Genomic DNA, 21811 nt, shown 5'->3' on the forward strand with positions numbered 1-21811 from the left:
TTCTAACAATCTGAAATGAGCTTTGGGATCCCTGGGTCCTGCAGCTAAACTCCACAAACCAGCTCTGCTGTCAGTCATCCAGCACTAACACCAGGATCTGGCTTCACCTGCCAGCGGGTGAGCAACAGACAAGAGTCTCAAGGACCCTGACTCCACTCAACAGTGAGTCAGCAACCAGCCACCTTGTGACTAGGCCCTGCTAGCCAGCAACGGGGAAGCAGCCACACAAGGCTGGACCTGGCAACCCACCAGACTAGAGGCCAACCAAGCCCACCAGACTGCCCATGTGGTCAGCCCGCCACTATAGAAGAACCCATGCAGCCCGCTCAGGGGAAAACCACAGAGTATACAGGTTGGGCGATGAGAGAGAGGGGAGTGCACTTCTGGGACACATAGAACCTCCTGCAGAAGGTCACTTCTCCAAGGCCGAGAAAAGTAACTAACCTACCACATACATAAAAATACAAATGGCAATTTAGATCTTTAGCCTGGCAGGCTCCTCTGTCCCTGGGATTCTCCAGGCAAGATTACTGGAGTGGGTTGCCATACCCTCTTCAAGGGATCTTCTCAACCCAGGAATCGAACCTCTGTCTCCTGCATTGCAGGCAGATTCTTTACCGCTGAGCCACTGGGGAAGCCCCCAAACCTTTGACAGTTTCTGCTTTAAAAATTAAGAGCAACAGTATGCCAATACATGAGAAAACTTAGATGAACAGATTCCTTCAAAGACACAAACCACCAGGCTCATTAAGGAAGAAATAAGTAAATGAAATTAGACTTTTATAATTTGCAGTTAACCTTCCTACAGTGAAAACTTTAGTCTCAGATGGTTTGACTAGTGAATTCTTCCAAACATTTAAGAAAGAAATACTAGTTTTCAACAAACTCTTCTAGAAAATTAAAAAGGAGCTGCCTTTTCCCAATTCAATGAGGCAAAATTTATTGATACCATAACAAAAAAATTACCAAAAATAAAATTACAGATAACTATTACTCATTGTACAGGAGACAGGGATCAAGACCATCCCCATGGAAAAGAAATGCAAAAAAGCAAAATGGCTGTCTGGGGAGACCTTCCAAATAGCTGTGAAAAGAAGAGAAGCGAAAAGCAAAGGAGTTGAGGAAAGATATTCCCATTTGAATGCAGAGTTCCAAAGAAGAGCAAGAAGAGATAAGAAAGCCTTCTTCAGCGATCAATGCAAAGAACTAGAGGAAAACAACAGAATGGGAAAGACTAGAGACCTCTTCAAGAAAATTAGAGATACCAAGGGAACATTTCATGCAAAGATGGGCTCAATAAAGGACAGAAATGGTATGGCCCTAACAGAAGCACAAGATATTAAGAAGAGGTGGCAAGAATACGCAGAAGAACTGTACAAAAAAGATCTTCATGACTCAGATAATTACAAAGATGTGATCACTGACCTAGAGCCAGACATCCTGGAATGTGAAGTCAAGTGGGCCTTAGAAAGCATCACTACGAACAAAGCTAGTGGAGGTGATGGAATTCCAGTTGAGCTATTCCAAATCCTGAAAGATGATGCTGTGAAAGTGCTGCACTCAATATGCCAGCAAATTTGGAAAACTCAGCAGTGGCCACAGGACTGGAAAAGGTCAGTTTTCATTCCAATCCCAAAGAAAGGCAATGCCAAAGAATGTTCAAACTACCGACAATTGCACTCATCTCACATGCTAGTAAAGTAATGCTCAAAATTCTCCAAGCCAGGCTTCAGCAATATGTGAACCATGAACTTCCTGATGTTCAAGCTGGTTTTAGAAAAGGCAGAGGAACCAGAGATCAAACTGCCAACATCCCCTGGATCATGGAAAAAGCAAGAGAGTTCCAGAAAAACATCTATTTCTGCTTTATTGACTATGCCAAAGCCTTTGACTGTGTGGATCACAATAAACTGTGGAAAATTCTTGAAGAGATGGGAATACCAGACCACCTGATCTGCCTCTTGAGAAATTTGTATGCAGGTCAGGAAGCAACAGTTAGAACTGGACATGGAACAACAGACTGGTTCCAAATTGGAGAAGGAGTTTGTCAAGGCTGTATATTGTCACCCTGCTTATTTAACTTCTATGCAGAGTACATCATAAGAAACGCTGGACTGGAAGAAGCACAAGCTGGAATCAAGATTGCCGGGAGCAATATCAATAACCTCAGAGATGCAGATGACACCACCCTTATGGCAGAAAGTGAAGAGGAACTCAAAAGCCTCTTGATGAAAGTGACAGAGGAGAGTGAAAAAGTTGGCTTAAAGCTCAACATTCAGAAAATGAAGATCATGGCATCTGGTCCCATCACTTCATGGGAAATAGATGGGGAAACAGTGTCAGACTTTATTTTTTGGGTTCCAAAATCATTGCAGATGGTGACTGCAGCCATGAAATTAAAAGACGCTTACTCCTTGGAAGGAAAGTTATGACCAAGCTAGATAGCATATTCAAAAGCAGAGATATTACTTTGCCAACAAAGGTCCGTCTAGTCAAGGCTATGATTTTTCCTGTGGTCATGTATGGATGTGAGAGTTGGACTGTGAAGAAGGCTGAGTGCCGAAGAATTGATGCTTTTGAAGTGTGGTGTTGGAGAAGACTCTTGAGAGTCCTTTGGACTGCAAGGAGATCCAACCAGTCCATTCTGAAAGAGATCAGCCCTGGGACTTCTTGGAAGGAATGATGCTAAAGCTGAAACTCCAATACTTTGGCCACCTCATGCGAAGAGTTGACTCATTGGAAAAGACTCTGGTGCTAGGAGGGATTGGGGGCAGGAGGAGAAGGGGACGACAGAGGATGAGATGGCTGGATGGCCTCACTGACTCGATGGACGTGAGTTTCAGTGAACTCCGGGAGTTGGTGATGGACAGGGAGGCCTGGTGTGCTGCGATTCATGGGGTCGCAAAGAGTCGGACACGACTGAGCGACTGAACTGAACTGAATTCCTCATAAACAGAGAAGGCAATGGCATCCCACTCCAGTACTCTTGCCTGGAAAATCCCATGGACGGAGGAGCCTGGTAGGCTGCAGTCCATGGGGTAGCTAGGAATTGGACACGACTGAACGACTTCACTTTCACTTTTCACTTTCCTGCATTGGAGAAGGAAATGGCAACCCACTCCAGTTTTCTTGCCTGGAGAATCCCAGGGACAGAGGAGCCTGTTAGTCTGCCGTCTAAGGGGTCGCACAGAGTCGGACATGACTGAAGCGACTTAGCAGCAGCAGCAGCAGCATTCCTCATAAACAAAGATGAAACACTTTAAATAAATTTTGCAATTATATTAAAAATATGTGGAAAGGATAATGCAGGAACACTTTGTTTTATTGTGGTTCTTTTTTAAAATTGTGATTTACATGTATTGTTTTTTTAATAAAATACTATTTTTATACTTTAAAAATATTATATTTTTTACCTTTGTGGCAATCCTGAATCAAAGTCCATCAGCACCATTTTTCCAGCAGCATTTGATCTTTGTGTCACATTTTGGTAATTCTCACAATATTACAAACTTTTTCATTATTATATTTGTTGTGGTAATCTGTGGTCAGTGAGGTTTAATGTTACTACTATGTCTCACTGAAGGCTCAGGTGATGGTTACTGTTTTTCAGCAATGAAGTATTTTTCAATTAAGGTATGTATACATTTTTTAGACATAATGTTATTGTATACTTAATAGATTACAGTATGTGCTAAATTGCTTCAGTTATGTCTGACTCTTTGCGACCCTATGGACCATAGCCTGCCAGTCTCCTCTGTCCATGGGATTCTCCAGGCAAGAAGATGAGTGGGTTGCCATGGCCTCCTCCAGGTGATCTTCCTCACCCAGGGATCAAACCCACATCTCCTATGTTCCCTGCATCGGCAGGCAGGTTCTTTACCACTAGAGTCACCTAGGAAGTACAGTGTAAACATAATTTTATATGCACTGGGAAACCAAAATATTCATGTGACTTGCTTTATTGATATACTCGCTTTCTTGCAGTGGTGGTCTGGAACTGAACACATAGTATCTCTGAAGTCTGCCTGTATGTCATGATCATATGGGGCTTATTCCAGAAATACAGAATTGATTTAACATTTGAAAACCAGGCAATGTAATTCACCATAACAACAAACTAAACAAGAAAAATCATATGGATTATCTCAGTAGACACAGAAAAGCATAGTAGAAAACCCTGGGTTTTGTGATATTTTTTTAGTGAAGATACCAAAAACACCATCCATTAAGAAAATTGAAAAATTGTTCATCAAAATTAAGCATTCTTGCTCTACAAGAGATATTTCTTGGACAGTGAAAGATGAAACATGGACTGAATAGAAAATATTTGTAAATAATAAGTTTGATAAATGACTTATAGCCAGAATATACAAATAACTTTCAATATTTAGTATTAAGACAACAAGAAATCCACAAAAATGAGCAAAAGCATTTGAACAGACACATTATTGAAGAAGATTTATAAATGGAAAATAAGCACATGAAAAATGTTCAACATCATTCGTAATTAAGGAAATGCATTTGAAACTACTACATACCTTCTAGAATAGCTAAAATTAAAAAGATTGATTTTGGTGAAGATGTTTAGAAAATACAATTGTCATACACTCACTGTTCGTGGGAATATAAAATGGTATGACCATTTTTAACAACAGCTTGCCAGTTCTTAAGAAAGTAAACACACTTTCCTCAGGATCCAGTAATTTCATTTCTAGGAATTTACCAAAAGAAATTAAAACAGGTGTCTACATAAAGACATGTACAGAAGTGTTCATAGCAATATTATTTGCAATAGTTAAAACCTGGATATTGCTCAAATGCCTATTGAAAAGTGAATGAATAAATTATGTAATATCTTATAGTACAATATTCCTCAGCAATACACTTAGAATTATACTTGGTAATATCTGCTTCTCCAGCAGGGGAAAACATAGAAGACAGTTTGGGTAGAAGACATTTCAAACAAAACCAAAAACAATAACAAAATCTTTTGACAGCAGCTTATGTCAAAAAAGGTTGTTAGCAGTCATTAGTTCAGTTCAGTTCAGTCGCTCAGTCGTGTCTGACTCTTTGCGACCCCATGAATCGCAGCATGCCAGGCCTCCCTGTCCATCACCAACTCCCAGAGTTCACTCAAACTCATGTGCATCGAGTCAGTGATGCCATCCAGCCATCTCATCCTCTGTCATCCCCTTCTCCTCCTGTTCCCAATACCTCCCAGCATCAGGGTCTTTTCCAATGAGTCAACTCTTCGCATGAGGTGGCCAAAGTATTGGAGTTTCAGCTTTAGCATAAGTCCTTCCAATGAACACCCAGGACTGATCTCCTTTAGAATGGACTGGTTGGACTTCCTTGCCGTCCAAGGGACTCTCAAGTCTTCTCCAACACCACAGTTCAAAAGCATCAATTCTTCGGCGCTCAGCTTTCTTCACAGTCCAACTCTCACATCCATACATGACCACTAGAAAAACCATAGCCTTGACTAGATGGACCTTTGTTGGCAAAGTAATGTCTTTGCAGTCATAGAATAATTACTTCAGTAGAGAATGTCGGTGCAAGGCTGTGTAACTGAGGCTGGGAAATAGCCTCAAGCATATTTTCACACAAACCGATGTGTAACACTGAGATGTTCTCACCTGGGAGCATTTGGTCTAATGATGTGTCTGTTGAATATTATCTCTGTTCTGGGCTTTCCTTTAGTTTTAATAATAACCTCATATTTCTATATTGTGTCCATTTAACTTAGATGTGAAGAATTGGTAGGGAGTTGAGGGGTGTGACAGACTGCTGCCCTTTGGAAGTAATTTGAGTCTTCTCTGGTGGAAGTGAGTTGGAAATAACCTTTAGTCACATTCTACTATTTACTTGAGCTATGGGATTTTAAGTAAATGATTGAATATTATCTCTGCCCTTTGAAATTTTGAGTATCTAATTAACCACTGTTAGCCATGCTTCAACTGATCTAATCTTTAAATCTCAAAAATAAAGCTCCATTCTGAATAGGGTATGCTAGCATCAAATACCAGAACAATTTTGGATGTAGAGTGTTTCCACTCAGGGAGTATAAAATCAGATGCAGAATTTGACTTATAGTGCCATAGTTTCCTTACCTGGAGTAGGAGAATGGTGTTTATAAAATAAATTCCTTGATAGAGTATTTCATGTAACATTTTTTGGTTTCTTCCTGTCAAACCAATTACATACTTTTCTTCTAAATAAGAAAGATAAGAAAAACTTGAGGCAGCCTAGACTTGCCTCATATTGATCACATTCAATGATTTTGCTATTAACTTTCTACAAAGTTAGGAAATAAGAGCAAGAAATTGGCATAATAACTGTATCCTGTAGTATTCCTGGTACTTCTTTGTCAGTATTTGTGCTCAATTTTTGACCATCTGCCTTCTTGCTGGCTTTCTGTTTGTGTTCATAAGACCTGTTAGTTGGTATAGTCTAATGTCATCTCTTGGTCTCAGGTTAAAAAAAAAAAAACCTAGGTACTGGCCATAATTCTATTGATAATTCAGAGACCTCTCTTTCAGGTTAGGAGGAAAACAAAGAAAGCAGAGGAAAAAAATTATGGGCAAACATTTCGAAAGTATATTCTATTAGTCACAGAGAGTATGTGGAGAGGCTGCAAGTAGTCTCTGTAAAACTATCAGCACAAAAGGAAAGCAAATAAAACTAATGTTCTACTAAGTTTAGATCCATTGACTTCTTCCTGACGGGAAATTCAAAGGCAATTCCAGGAGCCTTCAGCAACAGATTATTTAACCCTGTGTGCAGCTAAAACTTATATGTTGAATTCAGAAATTAGCACTTCTGATCAAGTAAATTGAAAGGAAAATGTGCTGAGCATCTGCCATAAGAAAGGACCTAGAGAGGTAAAAGCAATATATACATATATCTATATCTACATATATGATATCTGTTTCATGTACAGTGAGATGAAAAAACTGTTATATTAACAGCTGGATTTTATTGAGGAAATGTTTAGATTAAAAAAAAAAAGTGAATTTGATAGGAAACACCAAACCTGCATCTTTAAGGGTGGTCCTAATATCTGCCATTTCTCCCCATAATGCTTTTTTTTTTTTCTTCTTTAATTTGCTATCTTGGTTCGGGGGCAGAGAGTTTCACCTTTTGGCTTTTTTTTTTAACCATGATAGCTCTTATTATACAGGCAGGGAAGCAGTATGGGCATTCTGCCAACTACCAAGGATGTCTATTTCAGTTACACATTTGAGGATGAGGGAATGATCATGGAGGGCTCCATGGGCGTGGGATACCCAGTATGAGTTAAACTTAATCTAGAAAGCCAGATCTCCAGGTTTCAGTGTCAACTTGGACCCTGCACCCCTAAACCTCAGCATGCTTGAGTACTCCCCTTTCCCCAGTGGACAGAGTTATGTGAGTAAATGGCCACAGGTTTCTTTGGAAAAGGACGGAGGAAGTCATGACCATGTATCCTCTTCCCACTGCTGCTGGATCATTCTTTGTGGGGACCTGACTCCTCCCTCAGGCAAGAGATTCTGGGATAAAAACTTGGCCCATGCCTGGGCCCTGGGCAATGGATTGAGGTCCTGATTGGGATTCTGTCTTTGACCCCCCTCATCCATCCTTGACTTATTTTGACTGTAACAGTTGAGCAATACCTTTTTGGGCTGTTATCTATCTTACCCCTAAGGGTTCTGTTATCAAGGGAAAAAAAAAAATCACTTTGCCTGAAACCTTAAGGGTGTGGATTATCAGAAGTCTAACACAGGGAAAAGCTTAACGTCTATTTATGATAAACAAGAAATTGAAGAAAGGGAGAAGAGACAACTGAGAGGGAGAGAAAAAAGTTTGTGTATTTTAAAAGCAGAGATGTCTAATAGTCTTTATTCTGAAATGTGAACACTCTATTCAATCTCCCAAAATCCTCAGTAAAGTTTAGAGTCTGTTTTATAAGTTGAAAGAAGGGACTGATTTCTTCAATTGGATTTGTATTAATTTCTCATTGCTACTATGATGGATTAACATAAGTTTAGTGGCTTAAAATAACATACATATGTTGTAGTTCTGGAGGTGAGAAGTCCAAAAATCAGTCCCACAGGGCCAAAATGAAGGTGTCAGCAGGCTAGCTTCTTCTGGTGTGTGCATGCTAAGCCACTCAGTCGTGTCCGACTCTTTGTGACCCTATGGACTGCAGCCCGCCATGCTCCTCTGTCCATGGGATTCTCCAGGCAAGAATACTGGAGTGGGTTGCCCCAGGGGATCTTCCCGACCCAGGGGTCAAACCTGAGTCTCTTACGTCTCCTGCATTGGCAGGGATTCTTTATCAACAGTGCCACCTGGGAAGCCTGTTTTTTTCTGGAAGCTCTAGGGAAAATCTCTTTCTGTCTTTTCCAGGTTCTAGAAGCTTCCTACATTCTCTGGCTTGTGGTTCTCTCTCTACCTTCCAAGATAACAGCATCACATCTTCAGATTTTTCTCTCTGATCCTGGCCTCTGTTGTCACCTCTTCTCTGACTGACCCTTGATTTCCTTTTTCCCTAATAAAGACCCTTGTGATCACATTGGCCCCCACCTACCTAATCCAGGCTTATTTCTCTATCTCAAGATTCTTAATCACAACTGCAAAGCCGCTTTTGCCATGCAAGGTAATATATTCACAGGTTCTGGGGATTAGGACGTGGGCATTTTGAGGGGCCCATTACTCTGCCCTGTGGGGAAGCACAGAAAGTGAAGGTAGAATAGTGTCATGGTTTGTAAAATGCAGTGGAAGCAAGGGGCTCAACACCAGAGAGAATCCTGAGAACGAGTCTTTCACAGTTTTGGAGCAAGGCCACTAACATGACTGTAGTATCTGTGCTTTAAGAAGATAGTTTTGTTCCAGTGTAAAAGATGGACTGTAGCATCCAGATAAATAACAAAATAGTAAGTAACGGTTTAAGAGAACAATAGATTTGTCACGAAGCAGTGCATGATTAATTACTGAGAAGATTCTACAGACAATAATTACTATTGGAATTTTTAAAACATAAATTTGAATAATGATGATTTGTGAAACAGTTCTAATAAGGCCAAGGACATGAATTTGATATTTTTTTGTGGGTCAGAATGTTCTATGGCTGAGTTAAGCACTTAATGACGACCAATCACCTTCCAGCTAGGGGTTGGGAAAGGCATAAAGAGAAATCAAGTGAGAAAGCCAGGTAGAGTAGGACCAACATTTCATTTCTACTGAGAAAAATCCCAGTCTTCCTGTCCTTCTGATGATAGGCTTGTACTTTATATGTTAAAGACAGTATATTATTCATATAATTAAAAAAAATTGGTTTTGTAAGATCCATACCTCTGTAAATTTAAGTATATTTAATTTTTTGATCATAGACATGTTTCTAAAGATTTAAGTAAAATTTCTATAAATTTCTATAAATTCCCTAATAGTTCAAATATATTTCTTACATGAATTTTATGAAAAATCACTATGCAACTTTTTCCCTGTAGTGAAATTTATTTAAGAATAAATATTAAACTTAAAAGCTTCTGCACAACAAAGGAAACTATAAGTAAGGTGAAAAGGCAGCCTTCAGAATGGGAGAAAATAATAGCAAATGAAGCAACTGACGAACAACTAATCTCAAAAATATACAAGCAACTCCTACAGCTCAATTCCAGAAAAATAAATGACCCAATCAAAAAATGGGACAAAGAACTAAATAGACATTTCTCCAAAGAAGACATACAGATGGCTAACAAACACATGAAAAGATGCTCAACATCACTCATTATCAGAGAAATGCAAATCAAAACCACTACGAGGTACCATTTCACACCAGTCAGAATGGCTGTGATCCAAAAGTCTACAAGCAATAAATGCTGGAGAGGGTGTGGAGAAAAGGGAACACTCTTATACTGTTGGTGGGAATGCAAACTAGTACAGCCACTATGGAGAACAGTGTGGAGATTCCTTAAAAAACTGGAAATAGAACTGCCTTATGACCCAGCACTCCCACTGCTGGGCATACACACCGAGGAAACCAGAATCGAAAGAGACACGTGTACCCCAGTGTTCATCGCAGCACTGTTTATAATAGCCAGGACATGGAAGCAACCTAGATGTCCGTCAGCAGACGAATGGATAAAAAAGCAGTGGTACATATACACAATGGAGTATTACTCAGCCATTGAAAAGAATGCATTTGAATCAGTTCTAATGAGGTGGATGAAACTGGAGCCTATTATACAGAGTGAAGTAAGCCAGAAAGAAAAACACCAATACAGTATACTAACGCATATATATGGAATTTAGAAAGATGGTAACAATAATCCTGTATATGAGACAGCAAAAAAGTCACTGATGTATAGAAGTCTTATGGACTCTGTGGGAGAGGGAGAGGGCAGGATGATTTGGGAGAATGGCATTGAAACATGTATAATATCATATATGAAACAAATTGCCAGTCCAGGTTCGATGCATGATACTGGATGCTTGGGGCTGGTGCACTGGGACGACCCAGAGGGATGGTATGGGGAGGGAGGAGGGAGGACGGTTCAGGATGGGGAACACGTGTATACCTGTGGTGGATTCATGTTGATATACGGCAAAACCAATACAATATTGTAAAGTTAAAAAATAAAATAAATTTTAAAAAAAGAATAAATATTATGAAGTTTTCTTGATGAACATAAAGTTAGAGCAAATTAGGAAAGGCTGGTGGTTTAAAGTACAGAGTATGGGCTTTGAACTCTAACAGTGGATCTTTTGATTAGTTGAATGGTTTTATGTAGTTTAACTTCTCTGTCTCTAGTTCTGTTTTATAAAACAGAGATAATAATGCCTATTTTTAGGATTGATTTTAGGATTGGAGATTATGTGTATTTTAGGCAGAAGGTATTTTTATCAGCTATTATCTTGATTCAAATGCACATCGGTAACCTGATCTAACCATCTCCATAATGAGGACACACCTCTATTGGGTCCAGATGGTTTATGTTTAAAATATGACTTCAATTTCATGATTGCCTCTTCTCTCTGAAAATATTCCTCTGTTTTCTATCTTCAGTTGTTGCTGCTGTCAGCTGTCTGTCCAATTGTCTTTACTTTGTTGGTAAGGGTAGATTACAAATGTTACATGTGTAATGTGAACAGTTAAAAGTGTTGTGGTTTTAACATGGTGAAAATGAACCAGTCACTGGTAAAGTACTTTTACATAAAACTCTTGCTGATACTAGAGAGTGTTTTTCCTTTGAGAACTGTAGACAAGCACACAATGAACAAAAATTCCCAATGTTTACTCCCCTGGCTTCCCTAGTGGCTCAATCGGTAAAGAATCTGCCTGCAAAGCGGGATACCTGAGTTCGATCCCTGGGTTGGGAAGACCCCCGGGAGAAGGGAATGGCAACCCACTCCAGTATTCTTTCTTGGAAAATCCCATGGATAGAGGAGCCTGGTGGGCTATAGTCTCTGGCGGTCACAAGAATCGGACACAACTTAATGACTAAACCACCACAATTACCTTAAAATAGACTCACCTCCTCCATCCCTATGCTCCCTTATTCTCATGTAGTTTTTGTTCATAGGACTGATTACTTTTTAACACTGATGATGGAAGCAGAGAGCACAATTCAGTACATAACACCGAGAAAGGGAGGAGTCTCATTGGCTTAGTTGAGGTTCATGATCACAAAAGTCAAAATAGTGAAAAAGAGGAATCAATACCCAGCAGAAGATAGGAGAAAAAGCTATTTATTTAGTATTGAATACTTTGGAGACTTTTCTCCACTGTCTTCTTTCATCCAGTGTTGCTATTGAAAAATCTGAAGTCAGTCTAATTCTTATTCCTTTATGTATTCTCTGTTTTTTCTCTTTGTAGGGTTTTAAAATGTTCTCTTTGTCTTTGATGTTCAGAAACATCACTCTGGTGTGTTTCAAGGTGGATATTCTGTTTCTTCACTTTGGCACTTTGTGGACTTTTAAAATTTGAAATATTTCACTTTTAAAAGAATTCTGGAAAATATAGCTTCATTATTTTTTCAGATATTTCCTCCTAGGCAAAAGCTTTGAGAAGCAGCCAAGTAAACACTGAGAATCCAATTGATCTGCGCTCTTGGAATATTTTATTTACAAAGTTCAATTTTGTAGATTATATTTATTTTCCCTCTAAATTAAAAAATAGAATGTGATTCTGTAATGAATGATCATGGAAATGCTTTCTGTTGGTTTTCAGTTTCAGAATGAACATATAGACAAAGTGAAGGAATTTATGTTTGTTAGAAAATAAGATGCAAATTCTATAACAGTAAAATAATGGTATATCTGAATTTAGAAGAAGTAGAATGAACTACAGAATAACTAATATTTTTCATATTTCAGTGAGATGAAATATAAATTAAAAATGACATATTTAAGCAGATTACTTAAAATTCTCAAGTAAACGTACTAAAACAAAAATGTAATAAAGACTGAATGGGAAGGGGGAAGGTGTGGAAAGCCTGAGCTAATGTCTCATTTTTTTCTGCTAGGGACAACCTCGATAAGAGGTATAGTGGTATCAGCAATATTGTTATATGCTTATATAGATAACCTCTAGAAGATAACCTAGAATGTAGATAATCCTTGTTAATTAGGAAATAACAAAGGTAATCTATAAAAGAACTAAAACCAGAAAGTGTATAAAAAAACTGTCATCTATAGGGAATGCAATTGGAAATGGGAGGCAGGAAGAAAGACTTGCTTTTCATTTTAAAACCCTCTATATTTTTAAAATTTTTGTTTCTGTATGCATCTATTACTCTTATAATAGGAGCAAAATAAGAGTTTTTACTTGGAAAGGAATAGCTGCCATTCTGAGAAAAGATAAATATTATCTTGAGAATATTTGCCACTTTGTATTTTTATGGTCACATTTTTAAAAGAAGAATTATCAGATTGTCTTCAGATTACCCCATCTCCTGATCATGACAGAAGGCCTATTGCTTTATTATTTTAAAAAGATGAATGCTAGAATTCATTTTCTCAATTAAGTTAGGGATTTATGGACATTTGTGCTTTCTGTCCAACCTGCGGTTCTCAATTTAAATTTTCTATCTGAATTGTCCTGGAACGTTACCATGGGGACAGTTATAGAAGTTCAGAAATAAAACTTAATAGATCTTTATATTTTGAAATCTCTGATATTAGTTAGGGAGGATTTATTTTCAAGTGCCTTCTGTTAGGCTATTTACTTGTACCTTGGCTTCTTTTGCAATTTATCTTTTTTCATAGTTACTATGCAGTGCATTTATTTCTCATCTCAGCACTCATCTAGACATATTCAAAACTAATTGCCTGAATCTGGAGGTGAACAGTTTTTCTATTCTATTTGTCCTTGTTCCAGGGAATGAATGTTAGATTTGCTGTTTTTTAAGATAATCCCTAGTCAGCAGGTTAATGTGCTTAGGATACTATTGATCCATGTGTTTTCTTGGATTGATAATAAAATAGAATACATTTTTCAAATACGTTTTTGTCATTAAAAGCTTAACAAACTACGTAAAGAAAGAGAATAACACTGGATTGTCAAATACAAATGACTAATCATATGTATGCATAGTTACTTCCTTTTTAATCCTGGATTTCATTCCTTATTGTTTCATGATAGTGTTTATAATGATTTATGTTCACTCTTAAATTTAGGGCTAAGGCACTTAAATCACTGAAGAAAGAGAATAAACATTTGAAGAAGTCTATTGCCATCATATCTCAAATCTCAAATTATCCTAGTGCTATAAGTCAAATGCACTCAAGTCTTTGAGTTATCAAAAGCCTACTCTGTGTCCAGTATTGTGCAAAGTACTATGGAGAGTGGAAAAAGAATAACAGTTCTTGTCCTTGCAATGTTAGCCATTTAGCTGTGGAGATGGAATTAGGATAAATGAAACAAATGCAAGGTAAGAACTTGCAGTATAATAGCTATCCTTTAGTGTTACAAATGTAAATATTCAAGCAATTCAGAAATGTCATATATGAAGGAGAGCCACAGTAGTAAAACCTAGTGATGGCAAAAGCATTTTTTAATCTCAGCTTTACAGGTATTTAAGATTTAGGTGAATCATTGACAAGGCAATCTAAAACAAAATAAGTCTCTGGACATTTGTGAAGAGTGTGGCTTATTTGCTCACTAGAGTACACAATGGTGTAGGGGAAATAGAATTGTTTGTTTTACAGCCCTCTCTTCCCTCCAACCCCCTTTTTGGGGTATGAATTCATTGACTTTACTTTTGTATGATTTACTCAAATGATGGCTATGGGAGGTTGTCGATTCCTCTACATTTCCTTTCTGTTATCCCTGATCCTCATTAAAGATGTGCCATAAATTTCAATTTCCCATGTAATGAGGGGTTGATGGTGTGCTATGGGGAATTGAAGAGAAGACCTGGTCAACATTTACGACAAAGTAGACAATGAATGAGCAGAAATCTTTCTCTGAGACCAGATGACGGTAGTGGAGACGGTCATTGTATGAGGGTAGTTATAGTCCATGGTAAAGCCGTTTTAGGAGCGTTAAAGTAACAGTACTGACCTGAGGCAGAAGTGGACGACAAGACATGAGCGCACATGAGAGGTAGCACACTGGAAGACTGTCAGAAATGACTCAGACACAGTTTGAAAGGGAGATGGTGAGGAGCCAAGATGGCGGAGGAGTAGGACGGGGAGAACACTTTCTCCCCCACAAATTCATCAAAAGAGCATTTAAACGTCGAGTAAATTCCACAAAACAACTTCTGAATGCCGGCAGAGGACATCAGGCACCCAGAAAAGCAGCCCAACTCTTCGAAAGGAGGTAGGAAAAAATATAAAAGACAAAAAAAGAGACAAAAGAGGGAGGGACGGAGTTCCGTCCCGGGAAGGGAGTCTTAAAAAGAGAGAAGTTTCCAAACACCAGGAAACCCTCTCACTGCCGAATCTGTGCCGAGCTTAGGAAGCACAGAGGGCAACATAAAAGGGAGGGGAAAAAAAAAAAAATAAACAATTAAAAATCGCGGATTGTGAGCCCTACGGGAACTCCCCCAGCGGAGAAGCAGCGCAGACGCCTGCACACGGCATTAGCAAGCGGGGGCTGGGCAGGGAAGTGCGGCACGGGCTGTGTCCCTTAGAGTAAGAATCGGGCCGAATGTCCTGAGCGCTATCTGAGCGAAATAATTTGGGCCAGCAAACCAGACTGTGGGATATCTACCACGCGAAAAGCCAGCCCTAACCTAAGACACCGCCAGGCCCGCGCACAGAACAAAGGACTGAACAGAGGTAGCCGGCTGCAGACCTTCCCCCTCCGGTGACAGGCAGCCAGAGCCGGAAGGGGGCAATCGCAGCCCCAGAGAGACACTATCTATAAAACTGTAAGCAGGCTTCTTTGCTAACTAAAACTTCTTGGGGGTCTGGACGGTCAATATCTGCCTGAGAAGGTGCGCCGGTTTTACACCCAGATAACCGAGTGGCGGGGAGGCGATAAGTCGCAGCATTGGCGCCCGCCAAACACCTCATCACCTGAGCTGCTCGACCTGGGAAGAACACAAAACGCAGGCCCAACCGAGTCTGCGCCTCTGAGGACTACCCGAGTGCCTGAACCTGAGCGGCTTGGACCTGGGAGCTCAGTCCAGGGCCGGCCTCTGATTGTTCCCGGCGGAACAACCTAGAGCCCAAGCAGTGTGGGCAGGGAGGTTACACGCGCCGTGAGCGGGGGCAGACCCAGTGTGGCCGAGGCACTTCGAGCGCACGCCAGTGTTATCTGTTTGCAGCATCCCTCCCTCCCTCCCCACAGCGCGGCTGAACAAGTGAGCCTAAATTAAAAAAAAAAAAAAAAAAAAAAAAAAAAATAGGGTCCTCCACCGTCCCCTTTGTGTCAGGGCGGGAACCAGACACTGAAGAGACCAGCAAACAGAAGAAGCTATAACAGAGGGAAACGCCTTGGAAGCTACAGGCCATAGATTAAAACCCTGTGGTTACTACGGATTACATAGGAAGGGGCCTATAGATCTTGAGAAATATAAGTCGGACTAAGGAACTGCCAAAAATGAACTGAACCCACAATACTCACAACAAAACCAGAGAAAGACCTAGATATATTTTTACTATTTTTACGATCAATCTTTCTTTCTTTCTTTTTTAATTAAAAAAAAAAATTTTTTTTAAGTCCTCTATTGTCCTTTAATTTTCACTTTTATAACTATTACTTTGCAAAAAAAAAAAAAAAGACCCTATTTTTTTTTTTTCTCTTCTTCTTCAGCAAACTTCATATACATATTTCATAATTTTTTGACCGTGGTTTTTTTTTTTTTTTTTTCTTCTTTTTCTTCTTTTCTTTAACATTGCATTTTTGAAATTCCAAACTCTACTCTAGATTTTTAATTTTAGCCTTTTGATATATGTTATCAATTTTGTACCTATAGTTTTTTTCATAATTGCTGTGACTTTTTTTTTTCCTCTGTTTCTTTCTCTTCTTCTTTTATATAACATCGTATATCTGCAATTCCAAACTCTACTCAAGATTTTTAATTTATGCTTTTTGGTATTTGATATCAATTTTGTACCTGTATTTTCTTTATAATTTTTGCGACATTGTTTTTGTTGGTTTGTTTGTTTTCTCTCTTTATTTTTCTTCTTCTTCTTCTTCTTTTTTTTTTTTTTTTTTTTAACGTTGTATTTTTGAAATTCCAAACTCTACTCTAGATTTTTAATTTTTGCTGTTTGGTATTAGTTATCAATTTTGTACCTGTAGTTTCTTTATTACTTTCACGGCCTTGTTTGTTTTTCTTTGTTCGTTTTTTCTCTCTTTCTTTTCCTTCTCCTTTTCATTAACATCGCATTTTTGAAATTCCAAACTCTACTCTAGATTTCTAATTTTTGTTTTTATGTATTTGTTACCAATTTTGTACCTTTAAGAACCCAATCTTCAGGACCCATTTTTCACTAGTGTACGAGATTACTGGCTTGACTGCTCTCTCTCCCTTTGGACTCTCCATTTTCCCCACCAGGTCACCTGTATCTCCTCCCTAACCCCTCTCTACTCTACCCAACTCTGTGAATTTCTGTGTGTTCCAGACGGTGGAGAACACTTAAGGAACTGATTACTGGCTGGATCTGTCTCCCGCCTTTTCATTTCCCCCTTTTATCCTTCTGGCCACCTCTGTCTCCTGCCTCCTTCTTCTCTTCCCTGTATAACTCCGTGAACATCTCTGAGTGGTCCAGTTGTGGAGTGCACATAAGGAAGTGACTACTGGCTAGCCCACTCTCTCCACTATTGATTCCACCTCATCTCATTTGGGTCACCTCTAACTCCCTCCTCCCTCTTCTCTTCTCCATGTAACGCTGTGAACCTCTCTGAGTGACCCTCACAGTAGAGAAACTTTTCATCTTTAACATAGATGTTTTATCAGTGGTGCTGTATAGAAGGAGAAGTTTTGAAACTACTGTAAAATTAAGACCGATAACTGGAAGTAGGAGGCTTAAGTCCAATCCCTGACTCCAGGGAACTCCTGACTCCAAGGAACATTAATTGACAGGAGCTCATCAAACGCCTCCATACCGACACTGAAACCAAGCACCACACAAGGGCCAACAAGTTCCAGGGAAAGACATAACAAGCAAATTCTCCAGCAACAAAGGAACACAGCCCTGAGCTTCAAGATACAGGCTGCCCAAAGTCACCCCAAAACCATAGACATCTCATAACTCATTACTGGACATTTCATTACACTCCAGAGAGAAGAAATACAGCTCCATCAACCAGAACATCAACACAAGCTTCCCTAACCAGGAAACCTTGACAAGCCACCTGTACAAACCCACACACAGCGAGGAAACGCCACAATAAAGAGAACTCCACAAACTGCCAGAATACAGAAAGGACACCCCAAACTCAGCAATTTAAACAAGATGAAGAGACAGAGGAATAGCCAGCAGATAAAGGAACAGGATAAATGCCCACCAAACCAAACAAAAGAGGAAGAGATAGGGAATCTACCTGATAAAGAATTCCGAATAATGATAGTGAAATTGATCCAAAATCTTGAAATTAAAATGGAATCACAGATAAATAGCCTGGAGGCAAGGATTGAGAAGATGCAAGAAAGGTTTAACAAGGACTTAGAAGAAATAAAAAAGAGTCAATATATAATGAATAATGCAATAAGTGAAATTAAAAACACTCTGGAGGCAACAAATAATAGAATAACAGAGGCAGAAGATAGGATTAGTGAATTAGAAGATAGAATGGTAGAAATAAATGAATCAGAGAGGATAAAAGAAAAACGAATTAAAAGAAATGAGGACAATCTCAGAGACCTCCAGGACAATATTAAACGCTACAACATTCGAATCATAGGGGTCCCAGAAGAAGAAGACAAAAAGAAAGACCATGAGAAAATACTTGAGGAGATAATAGTTGAAAACTTCCCTAAAATGGGGAAGGAAATAATCACCCAAGTCCAAGAAACCCAGAGAGTCCCAAACAGGATAAACCCAAGGCGAAACACCCCAAGACACATAGTAATCAAATTAACAAAGATCAAACACAAAGAACAAATATTAAAAGCAGCAAGGGAAAAACAACAAATAACACACAAGGGAATTCCCATAAGGATAACAGCTGATCTTTCAATAGAAACTCTTCAAGCCAGGAGGGAATGGCAAGACATACTTAAAATGATGAAAGAAAATAACCTACAACCCAGATTATTGTACCCAGCAAGGATCTCATTCAAGTATGAAGGAGAAATCAAAAGCTTTTCAGACAAGCAAAAGCTGAGAGAATTCTGCACCACCAAACCAGCTCTCCAACAAATACTAAAGGATATTCTCTAGACAGGAAACACAAAAATGGTGTATAAATTCGAACCCAAAACAATAAAGTAAATGGCAACGGGGTCATACTTATCAGTAATTACCTTAAACGTAAATGGGTTGAATGCCCCAACCAAAAGACAAAGACTGGCTGAATGGATACAAAAACAAGACCCCTGCATATGTTGTCTACAAGAGACCCACCTCAAAACAGGGGACACATACAGACTGAAAGTGAAGGGCTGGAAAAAGATTTTACATGCGAATAGGGACCAAAAGAAAGCAGGAGTAGCAATACTCATATCAGATAAAATAGACTTTAAAACAAAGACTGTGAAAAGAGACAAAGATGGTCACTACATAATGATCAAAGGATCAATCCAAGAAGAAGATATAACAATTATAAATATATATGCACCCAACACGGGAGCACCGCAGTATGTAAGACAAATGCTAACAAGTATGAAAGGAGAAATTAACAATAACACAATAATAGTGGGAGACTTTAATACCCCACTCACACCTATGGATAGATCAACTAAACAGAAAATTAACAAGGAAACACAAACTTTAAACGATACAATAGACCAGTTAGACCTAATTGATATCTATAGGACATTTCATCCCAAAACAATGAATTTCACCTTCTTCTCAAGCGCACATGGAACCTTCTCCAGGATAGATCACATCCTGGGCCATAAAGCTAGCCTTGGTAAATTCAAAAAAATAGAAATCATTCCAAGCATCTTTTCTGACCACAATGCAGTAAGATTAGATCTCAATTACAGGAGAAAAACTATTAAAAAATCCAACATATGGAGGCTGAACAACACGCTGCTGAATAACCAACAAATCACAGAAGAAATCAAAAAAGAAATCAAAATTTGCATAGAAACGAATGAAAATGAAAACACAACAACCCAAAACCTGTGGGACACCGTAAAAGCAGTCCTAAGGGGAAAGTTCATAGCAATACAGGCACACCTCAAGAAACAAGAAAAAAGTCAAATAAATAACCTAACTCTACACCTAAAGCAACTAGAAAAGGAAGAAATGAAGAACCCCAGGGTTAGTAGAAGGAAAGAAATCTTAAAAATTAAAGCAGAAATAAATGCAAAAGAAACAAAAGAGACCATAGCAAAAATCAACAAAGCCAAAAGCTGGTTCTTTGAAAGGATAAATAAAATTGACAAACCATTAGCCAGACTCATCAAGAAACAAAGGGAGAAAAATCAAATCAATAAAATTAGAAATGAAAATGGAGAGATCACAACAGACAACACAGAAATACAAAGGATCATAAGAGACTACTATCAACAATTATATGCCAATAAAATGGACAACGAGGAAGAAATGGACAAATTCTTAGAAAAGTACAACTTTCCAAAACTCGATCAGGAAGAAATAGAAAATCTTAACAGACCCATCACAAGCACGGAAATTGAAACTGTAATCAAAAATCTTCCAGCAAACAAAAGCCCAGGTCCAGACGGCTTCACAGCTGAATTCTACCAAAAATTTAGAGAAGAGCTAACACCTATCCTGCTCAAACTCTTCCAGAAAATTGCAGAGGATGGTAAACTTCCAAACTCATTCTATGAGGCCACCATCACCCTAATACCAAAACCTGACAAAGATCCCACAAAAAAAGAAAACTACAGGCCAATATCACTGATGAACATAGATGCAAAAATCCTTAACAAAATTCTAGCAATCAGAATCCAACAACACATTAAAAAGATCATACACCATGACCAAGTGGGCTTTATCCCAGGGATGCAAGGATTCTTCAATATCCGCAAATCAATCAATGTAATACACCACATTAACAAATTGAAAAATAAAAACCATATGATTATCTCAATAGATGCAGAGAAAGCCTTTGACAAAATTCAACATCCATTTATGATAAAAACTCTCCAGAAAGCAGGAATAGAAGGAACATACCTCAACATAATCAAAGCTATATATGACAAACCCACAGCAAACATTATCCTCAATGGTGAAAAATTGAAAGCATTTCCTCTAAAGTCAGGAACAAGACAAGGGTGCCCACTTTCACCATTACTATTCAACATAGTTTTGGAAGTTTTGGCCACAGCAATCAGAGCAGAAAAAGAAATAAAAGGAATCCAAATTGGAAAAGAAGAAGTAAAGCTCTCACTGTTTGCAGATGACATGATCCTCTACATAGAAAACCCTAAAGACTCCACCAGAAAATTACTAGAACTAATCAATGACTATAGTAAAGTTGCAGGATATAAAATCAACACACAGAAATCCCTTGCATTCCTATACACTAATAATGAGAAAACAGAAAGAGAAATTAAGGAAACAATTCCATTCACCATTGCAACGGAAAGAATAAAATACTTAGGAATATATCTACCTAAAGAAACTAAAGACCTATATATAGAAAACTATAAAACACTGGTGAAAGAAATCAAAGAGGACACTAACAGATGGAGAAATATACCATGTTCATGGATTGGAAGAATCAATGTAGTGAAAATGAGTATACTACCCAAAGCAATCTATAGATTCAATGCAATCCCTATCAAGCTACCAACAGCATTCTTCACAGAGCTAGAACAAATAATTTCACAATTTGTATGGAAAAACAAAAAACCTCGAATAGCCAAAGCGATCTTGAGAAAGAAGAATGGAACGGGAGGAATCAACCTACCTGACTTCAGGCTCTACTACAAAGCCACAGTTATCAAGACAGTATGGTACTGGCACAAAGACAGAAATATAGATCAATGGAACAAAATAGAAAGCCCAGAGATAAATCCACGCACATATGGACACCTTATCTTCGACAAAGGAGGCAAGAATATACAATGGATTAAAGACAATCTCTTTAACAAGTGGTGCTGGGAACTCTGGTCAACCACTTGTAAAAGAATGAAACTAGAACACTTTCTAACACCATACACAAAAATAAACTCAAAATGGATTAAAGATCTAAACGTAAGACCAGAAACTATAAAACTCCTAGAGGAGAACA

This window comes from Bubalus bubalis, chromosome 10 (assembly GCF_019923935.1).
Source record: "Bubalus bubalis isolate 160015118507 breed Murrah chromosome 10, NDDB_SH_1, whole genome shotgun sequence".
Taxonomy (NCBI): Eukaryota; Metazoa; Chordata; class Mammalia; order Artiodactyla; family Bovidae; genus Bubalus; species Bubalus bubalis.